The following is a 14,339-nucleotide window of genomic DNA, read 5'->3' on the forward strand; positions in this document are numbered from 1 at the left end:
GGAAATTGTCTCTTTTATTTTCCATTACCCAACTGTGTATGTCTTGGCGCAGAATATTTAGAATATTATTTTTTACATGTTTTGAAAACGTTGATATTTTAATAAAACATATTCTATAAACTTAGAATTTTAATAAAATTTGATGGATATTCAAAAGTGATTTTTTGCAATAGTTGGATTTTGTATAAAATGTTTTTTTGAAAACCTGGATTATTTAGAGAATACTTGCCACAACGTTATTTTTTAAAAACATATATTTTTAAATTAAAATTAAAATATATTTTCTCAAAAGAACCTGTTTGTCTCAAAAACTGGATATTTAAAAATGTACTTTTAAAAATACAATTATTCCAAAATCAAATTCAAAAACGTGGATTTTTTTAAAATATTTGTTTATAAAACGTTATTTAACATAAAAAATATTTAAAAAACGTGGAATTTAAATTTTTTAACCCATTATTTTTCAATGTTCCTAATAAGCCGATTTTTAAAAAGTATTTTTTTCGGAACATAATTTTAAAGAATATTTTTTTTCAGTAAGTTTTTAAGACTTTAAATTTGAATTTTTTAAATATTGTTTTTATGCGTCGATATAAAAACATATATATATTATATACTATTTACAATGTGCAGCAGCATTTTTGGGGGGGTGGAAAAAAAGGAAATTATCGCTATAGGTCAAGTTTCTGAGATATCGCGCGATGAAGTATTTAATTTTTTTCGCTATAATACTTGGGAAAATAGCTCCATATCTCTGTTTGGCGTTGTTGTAGCTTCAGTCTGAGGTGACATGTCTTCAGTCAAATTGATTGGCGAATCTTTTTGTAGAACATTTCATTCTTCTAACTCGATGCCTGTCATGTTCTTTTCGTCCTTTACTTATTGAAACGTAGTGAAAGTACCACAACATGAGATTTTTCAGCATCCAAATATTCTACAAAAATGTTGCTCAGAAGATTTTAGGTACGGTTCTCTTTGACAACTAATCGATTTTGTCCCGTTTTCCTTGTCCTTTTTGAGATTTAATCGGTTTTGGGTCAGAAATAAACTATGTTTTGTAGTTACCAATTATTATAGGGAAAAAATCAAAAACTTCATCGCGTGATATCTCAGAACCTTGACCTATGGCTAAAATTTTTTTTGGGTTCATAGTATACTCATCAAGGACTTTCATATCCAGACTTTGTGTTCCATTTTGTGTCACAGTGTTATCGTTGATTAAAAAAAAAAAAAAAATTTAAACAACAATTTCTTTAGAAAATTTTTTCAAACGCAAATTTTAAAAATATTTGTTTCAAAATGTGGATTTTTAAAGAAGTATTGTTTCTCATAACGTGCATTTAAAAAATTCGAAATATGATTTTGCTATCCACTTCAAATTAAAAAAAAAAATTAAAAAAACTATATTTTTAAGACGTGGATTTAAAATCACAAAAATATTCACCAAACGTTGATTTAAAAAAAAATATTGAAAAAAATTCTCAAAAAGTGGATTAAAAAAAATCTCAAAACGTGGAATTTTCCATAAAGTGGATTTTTTTCTAATTTGTTTTTTATCAAAACGTGGATTTTTTTAAAAAATATATTTTTCCAATCAATTTCTTTAAACTATTTTTATAACGTGGATTTCAGAAAATGTTTTTTCAATATTTTTAACCACTCTATTTTCAATATGTGTGTTTGTAAAATAAAACTTTATTTAAAAATATTTTTCTCACAACGTGGAATTTTAAAAATTTTTCCATAAGTTGATTTTATTTATTTTTTTTTTATCAAAAAGTGTTTTTTAATAAAAATACTTTTCCCCAAAATTGGATTAAAAAAATATATATTTTTTCCAAAACCTGTATTTTTTAATAAAGTTTTATCAAAACCGGGATTTTCTAATAAAAGTTTATCAAAATGTGATTTTTTTAAAAAAGTTTTTAAAGTTTTAAAATATTTTTATAACGTGGATTTCAGAAAATGTTTTTTTAATACGTGACAATTTTTAAATACTATATTATCAAAATGTGGTTTTTTAAAATCAAATATTGTTTAAAAATATTATTTTCAAAACGTGGATTTTAAAAAAATTTTCCATAAGTTGGATTTTTTAAAATTTGTTTTTTTTTTTATCAAAAAGTGGGTTTTTAATAAAAATACTTTTTCCCAAAATTTTTTTCCAGAACGTGGATTTTTTAAAAATGTTAAGCTAAAATGGTTTTTCCAAAAACCTGGATTTTTTAAAAAAGTTTTTTTTAAAAAAACCATGATTTGTTAAAAAAGTTTATCATAATGGGATTTTTTTAAAAAAGTTTTTAAAGTTTTAAAATATTATTATAAAGTGGATTTCAGAAAATGTTTTTTCAATACGTGACAGTTTTTAAAAGAATATATTTTCAAGATGTGGACTTTTAAAATCAAATATTGTTTAAAAATATTTTTTTCAAAATGAGGATTTTAAAAAAAATGTTCCAAAAGTTGGATTTTTTTAAATTTGTTTTTTTTTTTTTATCAGAAAGTGTTTTTTTAATCAAAATACTTTTTTCCAAAATTGGATATCTAAGAAAAATATTTTTTTCCAGAACATGGATTTTTAAAAAAATATTTTCAAAACGTAGATTTTTTTAAAAAATAGTTTTTCCAAAAACCTGGATTTTTTAAAAAAGTTTTTTTCATAGCCGGGATTTGTTAAAAAAAGTTTATCAAAATGTGATTTTTTACTACAGTTTTTCTATAACATGGATTTAAAAAAAACTTTCCCAAAACATGGATTTAAAAAAGCTTTTTTAAAACATGGATTTAAAAAAAGATTTTCCAAAGATTTATCAAAACGTAGGTTTTTTTAAAAAAAATATTGTTTCCAAAACCTGGATTTTTTAAAAAAGTTTATCAAAATGTGATTTTTTTAAAGTTTTAAAATATTTTTATAACGTGGATTTCAGAAAATGTTTTTTTCAATACGTGACAATTTTTAAAAGACTATATTTGCAAGATATAGATTTTTTAAATCAAATTTTTAATAAAAATAATTTTTCCCAAAATTGGATTTTTAAGAAAAATATGTTTTCCAGAACACGGATTTTCTATAAATGTTTTTCAAAACGTCGATTTTTTTAAAATATAGTTTTTCCAAAACCTGGATTTATTAAAAAAATTCTTTCAAGGCCGGGATTTTTTAAAAAGATTTTATCAAAATGTGTGTTTTTTAAGTTTTTCCGTTTTTCCGTTCCGTTTTTTTTTCCAAAACATGGATTTAAAAAAAGTTTTTCCAAAGCGGGGTTTTTAAAAAAGTTTTTTGCAAAGCGTGTCTTTAAAAAAAATTCCCAAAACATGGATTTAAAAAAACTTTTGCCAAACCTTGAATTTATTTTATGTTATGTTATTTTTTTTTTTTTTTGAAAAAAAATCCGGATCTTTTTTTTTACAAAAAAATTTTTCCAAACGTGAATTTAAAAAAAGTTTTTCTAAAACGAGAATTCGTTAAAAATGTTTTTCCAAAATCTGGATTCTCTGTTTTTACAAAACGTTGACTCCTTAAAACAGCTTTTCCAAAACTTGATTTTTTTTTTAACAAGTTTCCCCCAGCAAGGATTTTTTAAAAAATATTTTTTCAAAACTTACATTTTTATTTTTTTTTTTAAATATTCTTTACAAATCATGAAATAAAAAAAAAATGTTTTTTTCTAAACGTGGATGTTGAAAAAATTACAAAGTGTGAATTAAAATCCACAACACACATTTTTTTAAAAAAAAAAATAGGAAAAGGTCTTTCTAAAACGTGATTTAAAAAAAAATGTATTTTCAAAAATGGGCTTTCTTACCAAATATTTTTAAGAACGTATTTTTTTAAAAAAATATTTTTCAAAACTTGGATATAAAAAAATATTTTTTTAAAACGTAGACTTAAAAAATATTTTTCAAAATGTGGCTTTTCTAAAAAATATTTTTTAAAACGTAAGTTTTTTTTAAATATTTTTCAAAAATTGGATTTAAAAAAATAAATATGTTTTTAATGAGGATTTTTAAAATATGTGGATATTTATGGTAGGTTTCTCTAAGATGATTCGAATTTAAATTCGTTCGAATTACTACCAACCTCATGTTATAATAGACAATTTTTGTTTGATCGAGTTTAATTTTAGTTCGATCAAATTTTAATTCGAATCTTCTTTGTGAAACACATCATTAAACTATCTATCCAAACGTACTTTGTAACATAAAAATATTTTTTGCTTTCTTTAAAAAAAAATCAAAACGTGGATTAATAAAAAAGCGTGGATTCTGTAAATCCAAAATGTGAAGTTTTTAAAAAATATTCTTTAAAAACTTCGATGTTTTAAAAATATTTTTTGATCCTGGATTTTTAAAAATATTTTTTTTCAAAACGTGTATCTTTTCAATACTTTTCTTTTAAATCGTGGATTTTTAAAAAATAAAATTTATTACGCGGGGATTTTTGAACAAACTATATATTTTAAATATAAAAATATTAGGTTAGGTTGAATATAAAAATCGCCACATGTCCGCATGGACATACACTAAAGCCAGGGTTGGCCTGTTGTGCGCTCTAAAATTCGGCATATAAAAATATTTAAAAAATATATATTTTTTTAAACTGGCTTTAAAAAACATTTTCTCAACAAATTTAATTTTTGTTTTAAATATGAATTATTTTTATATAAAGTTAAAACGACAGTATTTTTTTTTAAATTAGCGTTGATTTAAAAAAATATTGTTTAAACGCAGTTTTCTTAACACAAATTCAGAAAAATATATTTTTTTCAAAGTCTGCATTTAAATATATTTTTTCAAAACCTTTATTTACATCCTGTTTATGTATGTCGAAACGAAAATGTGTGTGAATGAAAAACACCCAATAGTTAGTTTTTCAAATATTATTACTTTTGGTTCAAAACAAAAAATGAATTTGAAACACACACTCCTTTTTGTATCGATATACAGGATGTTAATATGTGTATTGTTAGAAAATGATTTTTTTTTTAAACTTGCATTAATGAAAATATTTGTTATTAAACCTGGATTTTTTAGAACAGTTTTTCTCAAGACATAGATTGTTTTAAAAATATTTTTCTTAAAACGTAGATATTGTTACAATGTTTATTCAAAACCTTTTTTTTAATATTTTGAACGAAATTTCGATTTAAAAAAATATTTTTTAAAATCTGTTTTTTCAAAACATATTTGTCTACAAAAGATGGATTTTGTAAATAAATATAATAATAAAAACTGGATTTTTTAAAAAGTATTTTTTTAAATCGTGATTTTCAATTTTTTTCAAATCGTCCTGTTAAATTTTTTTCTGATTTTCTTTTTTTGAAACATATTTTTTTGTTTGTTTAACGTTGATCTTTTAAAGAATATTTTTCCACACCTCATTACACCACAAACATGGGTATGTTAAAGAATATTTTGTACCATAACGTAGGTTTTCGATTACATTCACATTTTTTTGGAAATAATTAAACAACATTTGACTCTTAACATTAATGAAATTAACATCATAAGCAGCAATTGTTGTCTTTTGTAATTGTCCATTTGGGGGAAACATTTTCAAATTGAAATTATTTCTTCGAAAAAGTTCTGCATAAACATTTTAACAACTTATCTGAAATTTTTTCCATATTTCTGTTGCTTTTCTCTTTTTTGCCACGAGCAATGCAAATTGTTAAGATGTTTTTCTTCGAATGTTTAGTTTTTTGCAAGCTGTCCGTAAAGTTTTTACCCACCCTTCTTCTTGTTTCTCCACTGACAATAAGTATTAACAAGTCGAATAATAAATACAGACCAAAAGTATGCAATAACTAATACACCGCTACATAAGTTAAAATAAAGAAGAGCAGAAAAAAGTTTTGAAATATTTTCTCCTTCTTCAGCTGTTTTATATTTATTATTTATTTATTTTATTTACATTAACTAGTAGTAAATACAAAGTTAATAAGAAGGTAGCTATGTTTTATATTTTTGTTAAATAATTGAAAGGAGAAAAATAGCAGATATTGCCGAAATGTAGAAATAAAATACCAATAATGAAGATTGAATTTTGTTATGAAAATGAAATGTTGATGAAATAATTGATGATACTTTGTCGAATAAGATCCAATTTCAAGTAACCTTTAAATCAATCATTTAGCTAAAAATTAAGCTAAAATACTTTCCTTTTACAGTAATGTCATACATTCCACAACAATTTTTGTGTAACTAAAATTCAACTGGCGTTCGAGACTAATTGACCCCAAAGCAATTTTCCATGCAAATTTTCATTCCCAAAATTAAAAAATGGAATGTCAAAATTATGCCTATTGTTTAAGTTAAACAAAATATGCCTTAAGATATGCATTACAAATTATTACGATTGTTTCCTTAAAGTATGCTATTTTCATTGCTGCTTCATAGAAAATTAAAATACAATAATAAACTTGGAATTTTTTCCCAAGAAAAGGCACCCTTGGGCAACTTAGGAAAATTATTAAGAAAAATATATAAAATAACGCACAAAAGGGGGAGTGTAACAACGTGGACACACAACTTAAATTTGAAACATATTTTAAGGCAATTTCTGTGAACACAACAAATTCTTAAGGTGTGTGCATTTTTAATACGTTATATAACAACGGGTAATGAAGAACGGAAACAATATCATCTATAATTTCCCCCCAAGAACTTCATTGTTTACTACCAACATTGAGGCTAAAGGTCAGCAAAAGTGCAAAAACACAAATTTCAAAAACATCCACTGCCATTAACCATACCATTAGCCTGGAGGCTAATAGGAGGAGCAACAGCATATGCTACACGCATACATACATACCAGATTTCTCGGATACTATGTCATATTGGCAAAAATGTATTTCCCGTCTATCGTGCTATATGCTCTATAGGGGGAGGATACAGAAAACGGCGGAATGGCCTAAAGGCCATCATCATAAATATGCCAAAACGATGACTAACTGGGAAAAAACGTGTTTGCAAAATTGGCACAAAATATTGTTGTCAATATTGGTTTGTTTGTGGCACTCGTCTGTGTCTGCTTCTGGCGTAAACATTCAATTCGTTCCAATTTGTATTTCCATTTTTTCCCAAAACAAAAAAAAAAAAATTAAAAGTGCAACTACTTGGAAAATGAAAGTTCAAAGCATATTGGAAATGATATTGTCAATAGCTGGAGGACTCTTTAAATTTTCTTTAGGCAAATTGTCGCATGACGAAAAGGGGGAAATCTTCGCTTTTTATTTCAGTTTTAATTGCTTCGATGCCCTAGACCAAAATCTACTTTACGATAACTGCCTTCTTAATATCTTAGCATGGCGGAGGATGAGTCAGTCAACCAAGGCGGCGCTCAATGAAAAACAATCGAAGTAACGAAGAAATTACCTAGAGCTCAAAATCGGATGTCAAGTAAAAACGTCGTAAAGTTCGGTCGAGCCGACGTAGGTGGTGGAAGATACCACGGAACGTTCCTGACCGGTTTTAACATGGCAAAGTCCAGGATTTATCTTGGTCTCTCTTTCAACTCAAGTGGACACTGACCTCCCCGTCGTGTCACCTGGGGTAACTGACTTTAAGACCCGTTAAAGGTAGTGAGCTAAAATGTGCCGCGCGTTCACCCATAAGAACGTTAAAAGCTTGGGTTTGGGCGCAGGGTTAGTAACTCTCCCCTAGAAAAAAAACGGCGTACTATGGAAAAACGAAAGAAAAGAAAAACAAACCCCTCTAAAGTTGACGACCCCTGCAAACGTTTTAAGGACCATGATCTGCGAATCTGCACCTGGAATGTTCGCACTCTTTATAGACAAGGTGCATGTTACGCATTGGCAGATGTACTTGAAAAGTACAAGGCCGACATTACTGCCATACAGGAAATACGATGGAATGGGAAAGGCGTCACAACAACACCTAAAGGTGACGCACTGTATTATAGCTGCCATGACACAAGGCATGAGTTTGGTTGCGGATTTGTAGTTGGTCGGAGGTTAAAACACCTGGTCTCCAGCTTCACCCCAGTGAATGAAAGACTTTCTGCAATTCGAATAAAAGCTAAATTCTTCAACATCAGCTTTACTTGCGCTCATGATCCCACTGAAGAAAAGGAAAAATAGACCAAAGATATATTTTATGAGCGCTTAGAAGAAACATATGACCATAGTCCTGCCCACGACATTAAAACTATTCTAGGCGATTTTAATGCCAAAATTGGAAAGGAGAATTTCTTTGGCCCAACAGTCGGAATTTCAGTCTCCACAGTGAAACATCTGACAATGATATGAGGCTGATAGACTTTGCAGCAGCAAGAAACATGGTAGTTAGCAGTACCAGATTTAATCATCTCGATATTCATAAGGGCACCTGGCTGTCTCCAGATCAAAGAACATGTAATCAAATTGATCATGTTGTGATAGATGGAAGACATTCATCGAGCGTGTTGGATTTACGATCTTTCCGAGGTGCAAACATAGACTCGGACCACTACCTTGTTGCAGCAAAGGTACGCACCCGCTTAAACGTAGCAATTAAAGTAGGAACAGACACAACACGAAAGTTAGACATCAGTAAGCTGCAATCACAACAGATAGCCACAGCATATTCCACTCAACTAGCCCAATTGCTTAATCAAAGCACTCCTCATCCCGATAACATATCAGCGCAATGGCAAAGTATTGTCCACTCCATGCAAACAGCCGCAAAATGCATACTTGGATACCAGAGACCTCCACCAAGGAATCCATGGTATGACCAGGAGTGTCGTGCTGCAACCCAAGAAAAAATGCGGCATATACAGCTAATTTACAATCAGTAGCAACGCCTAGCGCACGAGAGAGATATCGGGAGAAAAGGAGGGAAGAGGAACGTCTTTTCCGCAGGAAAAAGAGAGAACTGGAAAGGCGGGAGTGTGAAAAAGTCGAGATGTACAGGAGCCAGAATGAAGTCCGAAAATTTCACCAAAAAGTGAAACATCTAAAACAGATGGCTTTGGTACAGGCACATCCTCCTGTAGAGACCAATAAGGTAATCTGGTAACAGATACAGATAGCGTGCTCAGGATATGGAAGGAACATTTCTCCAATCTGCTTGTATCCAATAGTAGCTATGACGATGATACCACAGATCCAATCACAGAAGATGGTATAGAATTTATACCGCCCGGCCAAGATGAGGTAAGAACAGCAATAGACCGACTGAAGAATAATAAGGCAGCAGGAGCTGATGGCCTACCAGCCGAGCTGTTTAAGGTGTATGCATCAGCTAGTTAGCTCCATCTGGCAGGAAGAACGCGTACCCGACGATTGGAACCTGAGCATCCTGTGCCCTGTCCACAAGATAGGAGATAAGACCGTATGCTCCAACTATAGGGGCATAAGTCTTCTCCCTATTGCCTATAAGATATTGTCAGGGATATTGTGCGAACAACAAGTCAATGGTCAACGAAATAATTGGGCCATACCAATGCGGCTATAGTCCTGGCAAGTCCACCATTGACCAGATATTTACCCTGCGGCAAATCCCAAGATATGCAGATCGACACATATCACCTTTTTGACGATCATAAAGCAACATTCTACAGTCCCCATGGTATTCCATGCAATGTCTGAATTTGGGATCCCTGCAAAGCTCATTCGGCTTTGTAAAATGACTATAACTGACACAAGATCTTCAGTTAAAATAGGAAAGAACCTCTCCGAAGAGTTTTGTACCCAAAAAGGTTTCAGACAAGGAGACAGCCTCTCGTGTGATCTCTTCAACATCCTGCTGGAAAAGGTTATTCGAGAGGCAAACGTCAAAAGAAGTGGCACAATTTACACCAATAACCACATGTTACTTGCTTATGCTGATGATATAGACATCATGGGACGATCAGTAAAGGAAGTATCTGATACCTTTAGGAAGGTCGAGGCATAATCTGCGAAAGTGGATCTGGCGGTAAACGGCGAAAAGACCAAATTGATGGTGTCGACGCGCAAAGCGTCCATAGAGCTCGGACCAACTGTGGAAGTTGGTACCTATAATTTTGAGGTAGTTAAAGACTTCGTCTACCTTGGCACTGCCATAAACACAACAAACAACATTAGTTGTGAAATAAGAAGAAGAATTGTATTGGTCAACAGATGCTACTATGGTTTAAGTAAGCAGTTTAAAAACAAAGCCACATCTCACCAAACAAAAATAACGCTCTACAAAACACTGATACTACCCGTGCTGACGTATGGCTCCGAAGCCTGGGTACTTGCGCAAGCAGAAATGGCAGTGCTTGTTCTTCGAAAGATCTAAGGGCCAATCTGCTTTGACGGTGAATATCGACGTCGCATAACCCACGAGCTGTATCTGCTATACAACGACATCAATATAGTTAAACGTATCGAGATGCAGCGATTGCGTTGGCTAGGCCATATCATACGAGTGAGCGATGATGAACCCGCTAAAAAGGCGTATGCCACATGGCGGTGCACGCAGAATAGGCAGGCCAAAGAATATATGGCGCAAACAAGTGGATGAAGAGATGACAAGGCGCGGTATTCCAGAAAGCGAAGCGAAAAACAGAGAGAATTGGAGATATTTTCTTAGTTCTGTCTATGGAACAAATGTTCTGTAATGGGCCAGCTAAGTAAGTAAGTAATATGTATAAGCTTCTTAGGGTCTCCGACGAATATTTCAATGTGTTACAAACGGAATGACCACCTTATCATCGTCGATAATACACAGAGTCGACACGGTGTGCCTTAACCAAATTTAAATGGAAGGTGCTTACACCTCGGAAGTTTTTGCAGATTCTGAAATATCAAGAAACAAAAAAATCGCCGGAGGGATTTTCAAATAAATCGCGATTTAAGTTCACATTTTCTGGGGTTCTTTAGAATTTTGATTGGAAACCGCGAGTCATATGTAAATGGGCCTAAGGAAAATGTTGTAGCTGTGAAAATTCTCCACAAGATTGGCCTTTATGACATTTTCGTAGGTTTTACCGTTTTTGAGATATGGAAGTTCAAATTGAGACAATGCACTGAATGTATCGCCTCGTTATAAAACAATATCATGCTCAGTGCGAAGATTTCACGGATTCTGAAACAGCAATGTTCATAGATAAGAAAAATAAAAAAAAAAACACAAAAAATCGCCGGAGGGATTTTTAAATAAATCGAGATCAAAATTCACAATTTATGGGGTTTTTTAGGTTTTCACGATTTTGCTTGATAAACGCAAGTCATATCAAAATGGGACAAAAGAAAAGGTTGAAGCTGTGAAAATTCTCTACAAGATTTGATGATTTATTTTTTCTTAGGTCATACATTTTTCAAGATATATAAGTTTAATTTGGGAAATTACAGTAATGACATTGTTTTATAAGGAGGCGATACATTCATTGCATTGTCTCAATTTGAACTTCTATATCTCAACAATGGTAAAACCTATGCAGATATCATAAAGTTTAATCTTGTGGAGAATTTTCACAGCTACAACATTTTTTTTAGGTCCGTTTACATAGGACTCGCGGTTTCCAAGCAAAATCGTTAAAACCTAAAGGACCCCTAAAAATGTGAATTTAAATCGCGATTTATTTGAAAATCCCTAAGGCGATTTTTTTTTGTTTCTTGATATTTCTCATCTATGAGCATTGTAGTTTCAGAATCTGCAAAAACTTCCCAGGTATAAGCACCTTCCATTTAAAATTAGTTAAGGCGCACCGTGTCGAATGTTACTATGACCGTCTGCCACTCAGTCCATCGAAAGTTGTAGTCGATTCCCTTCAAACTTTGTCCCTCGTAATATTTCTTCCAAACTTATCATATAGGATATTCGCTAGTTAACTAGTTATTCTATGGCCACTGGAAGTTGAAGAATAAGCTATAAGTTAAAAAATTATATTTTATATTCTTAGAACAGTTGAGGTGGAATTTGTTTTCAATTTCAACACACTTCATACTTTGTATTTATTTTTTATTATGCCCTCTGCTGGATTTGAATACACGAACTTCTGCTAACACGCTACACACTCGGCCACGCGTACGAACATTGAGGGTTGTTTAAACGCGTACATGTGCTTACATGTGCACCAGCAACTGTTGTTTTTTTTTTTGTAACAAAAAGTGGTGAGCGTTGAACACACAACCCTCGGATTTGTAGTCGGACACACACGCTCTGTGCCACCGTACTCATAATTTGGTAAGGAGTAATATAAGCAGTTATTTTTGTATACATTACTTTGTAATGGGTTACATAATGACTAACGCTTCCGAGTTTTTGCTGGGCTGTGTACCATTCTGACTCGGCCATAAAAGTCGGTCCCATATCATTGAGCTAATGTGAATATTATTTATATGAAGAGGTCTCCATTGTTCTGTCAGGGATGGTTGAGGGAACAAATTTATATTTTTGTATCCCATTCGCTTAGCCGCTATTCTTCTTCCTACATTGCTCGCCCAACAAATTTTATTTTTTTGCATTTACACTCAGTTTAAGACCACGATTTCAAAGCACGCTGCCTTTATTTCCCGCATTGCAATCTTATCGCTTCAGTTTTGTGTTTTTTTGTCGATTTGTCTTGCAGAAAATTGCACCCTCTACCTTTATTATCTGTTAGCTAAATGTTTGCCCATATCTAACTCCCACATATTAAAACACCTTGCAAATTTTCACATGATTTGCTTCAAGCTTTTAATTTTGTTTTTAATTCGCCTAAAATTATACCTCGAAAAAATACTACCTTACAAAAACACCTTTGATGTGCCTTACGAAACACTTGTTCTAATTGCAATTAATTCGATGGCAATTTTTCTAATGGTTTAGAGGAAGACAGAGAGAGAGAGAGAGAGCGTGATATAATCAAATGATACCGACCCTTAAAAAGGCAAACTTTTTGAAATGTCACAACACATGTTGACATTAGCAGATTTTCACATATTTTCATGATTATGGTGACGATGGCGATGATGATGTGTATGATGGCATACGAAGTGCTAAGTAGTCGTTGTCGCTCATTGCTTAACAAGTTAAAGCAATTACCATGAACTCAAGTTATGTACTCACACTCACAGTAACTAGCACGGGTAAACTAGCTTACTATTTATGCTATGGTGAAATAGTAACGGGAACAAATTGTGCAAGTAAAAAAAGGTTAAAGGTTATGTGAAGGTATAGCTCGCTCATTAAAGGGAATATAGCGGAGGGAAATGAGTAACCAACAGAAGAAACAAATTATGTATAAAAATAATTTGAAAATATAAATAATATTGGCCAACTATATGGAGGAGATATTATCAAGGGATGCCAATATTTCCGAAAGATTTATTCAGCAATATCTCTTGGGTAACCTATTGTCGGTTTATATTTCCTCAACACTTAGCCATCAATCATTTTTTAAAGAATATTTTTCCATACCTTATTAAACCACAAAAAGTGGATATTTAAAGAATATTTTTCCATCCCTCATTAGACCACAAAACGTGGGGTTTTTAAAAAATATTGTTCCATCACTCATTAGACCACAAAACGTTATTTTAAAGGATATTTTGCCATCCTTCATTAGTCCACTAAAAGCGTTTTTTTCTAAGACTTAGTCCACAAAACCTGGTTTTTTTAAGAATATTTTTCCATCCCTCATTAGTTCACAAAACGTGGATTTTTTTTAAAGAATATTTTCCCATACCTGATTTGTCCACAAAACGTGTTTTTTAAAAAATATTTTTCCATTCCTCAGTAGTCCACAAAATTTGGTTTTTTAAAATAGTTTTGCATCCGTGGATTTTTTAAAAAACGTTTTTACACAAAACGTGGATTTTTTAAAAAATATTTTTACACAAAACGTGGATTATTTAAAAAATATTTTTACACAAAACGTGAATTTTATAAAAAATATTTTTCCACAAAACGTGAATTTTATAAAAAATATTTTTACACAAAACGTGGATTTTTTTAAAAAATATTTTTCCACAAAACGTGAATTTTATAAAAAATATTTTTCCACAAAACGTGAATTTTTTAAAAAAATATTTTTCCACAAAACGTGGTTTTTTAAAAAATATTTTCCACAAAACATGGATTTTTTAAAAAATATTTTTCCACAAAACGTGAATTTTTTAAAAAATATTTTTCCACAAAACGTGAATTTTTTAAAAAATATTTTTCCACAAAACCTGGATTTTTTAACAAATATATTTCCACAAAACGTGGATTTTTTTAAAAAATATTTTTCCACAAAACGTGGATTTTTTAAAAAATATTTTTCCAAAAACGTGGATTTTTTAAAAAATATTTTTCCACAAAACGTGGATTTTTAAAAAATATTTTTCCTCAAAACCTGGATTTTTTAAAAAATATTTTTCCACAAAACGTGGATTTTTTAA

At 30.9% G+C, this 14,339-nt stretch overlaps 1 protein-coding gene across 10 annotated transcripts in view; it reads right to left on the reverse strand.

The window, feature by feature from the left end:
- Positions 1 to 14,339, reverse strand: part of dnc (phosphodiesterase dunce) — a 1,334,769-nt gene that overhangs the window by 459,450 nt on the left and 860,980 nt on the right. The window lies entirely within an intron of this gene.

This window comes from Musca autumnalis, unplaced genomic scaffold, assembly GCF_047663935.1.
Source record: "Musca autumnalis isolate F117 unplaced genomic scaffold, ASM4766393v1 scaffold_3, whole genome shotgun sequence".
Classification (NCBI taxonomy): Eukaryota; Metazoa; Arthropoda; class Insecta; order Diptera; family Muscidae; genus Musca; species Musca autumnalis.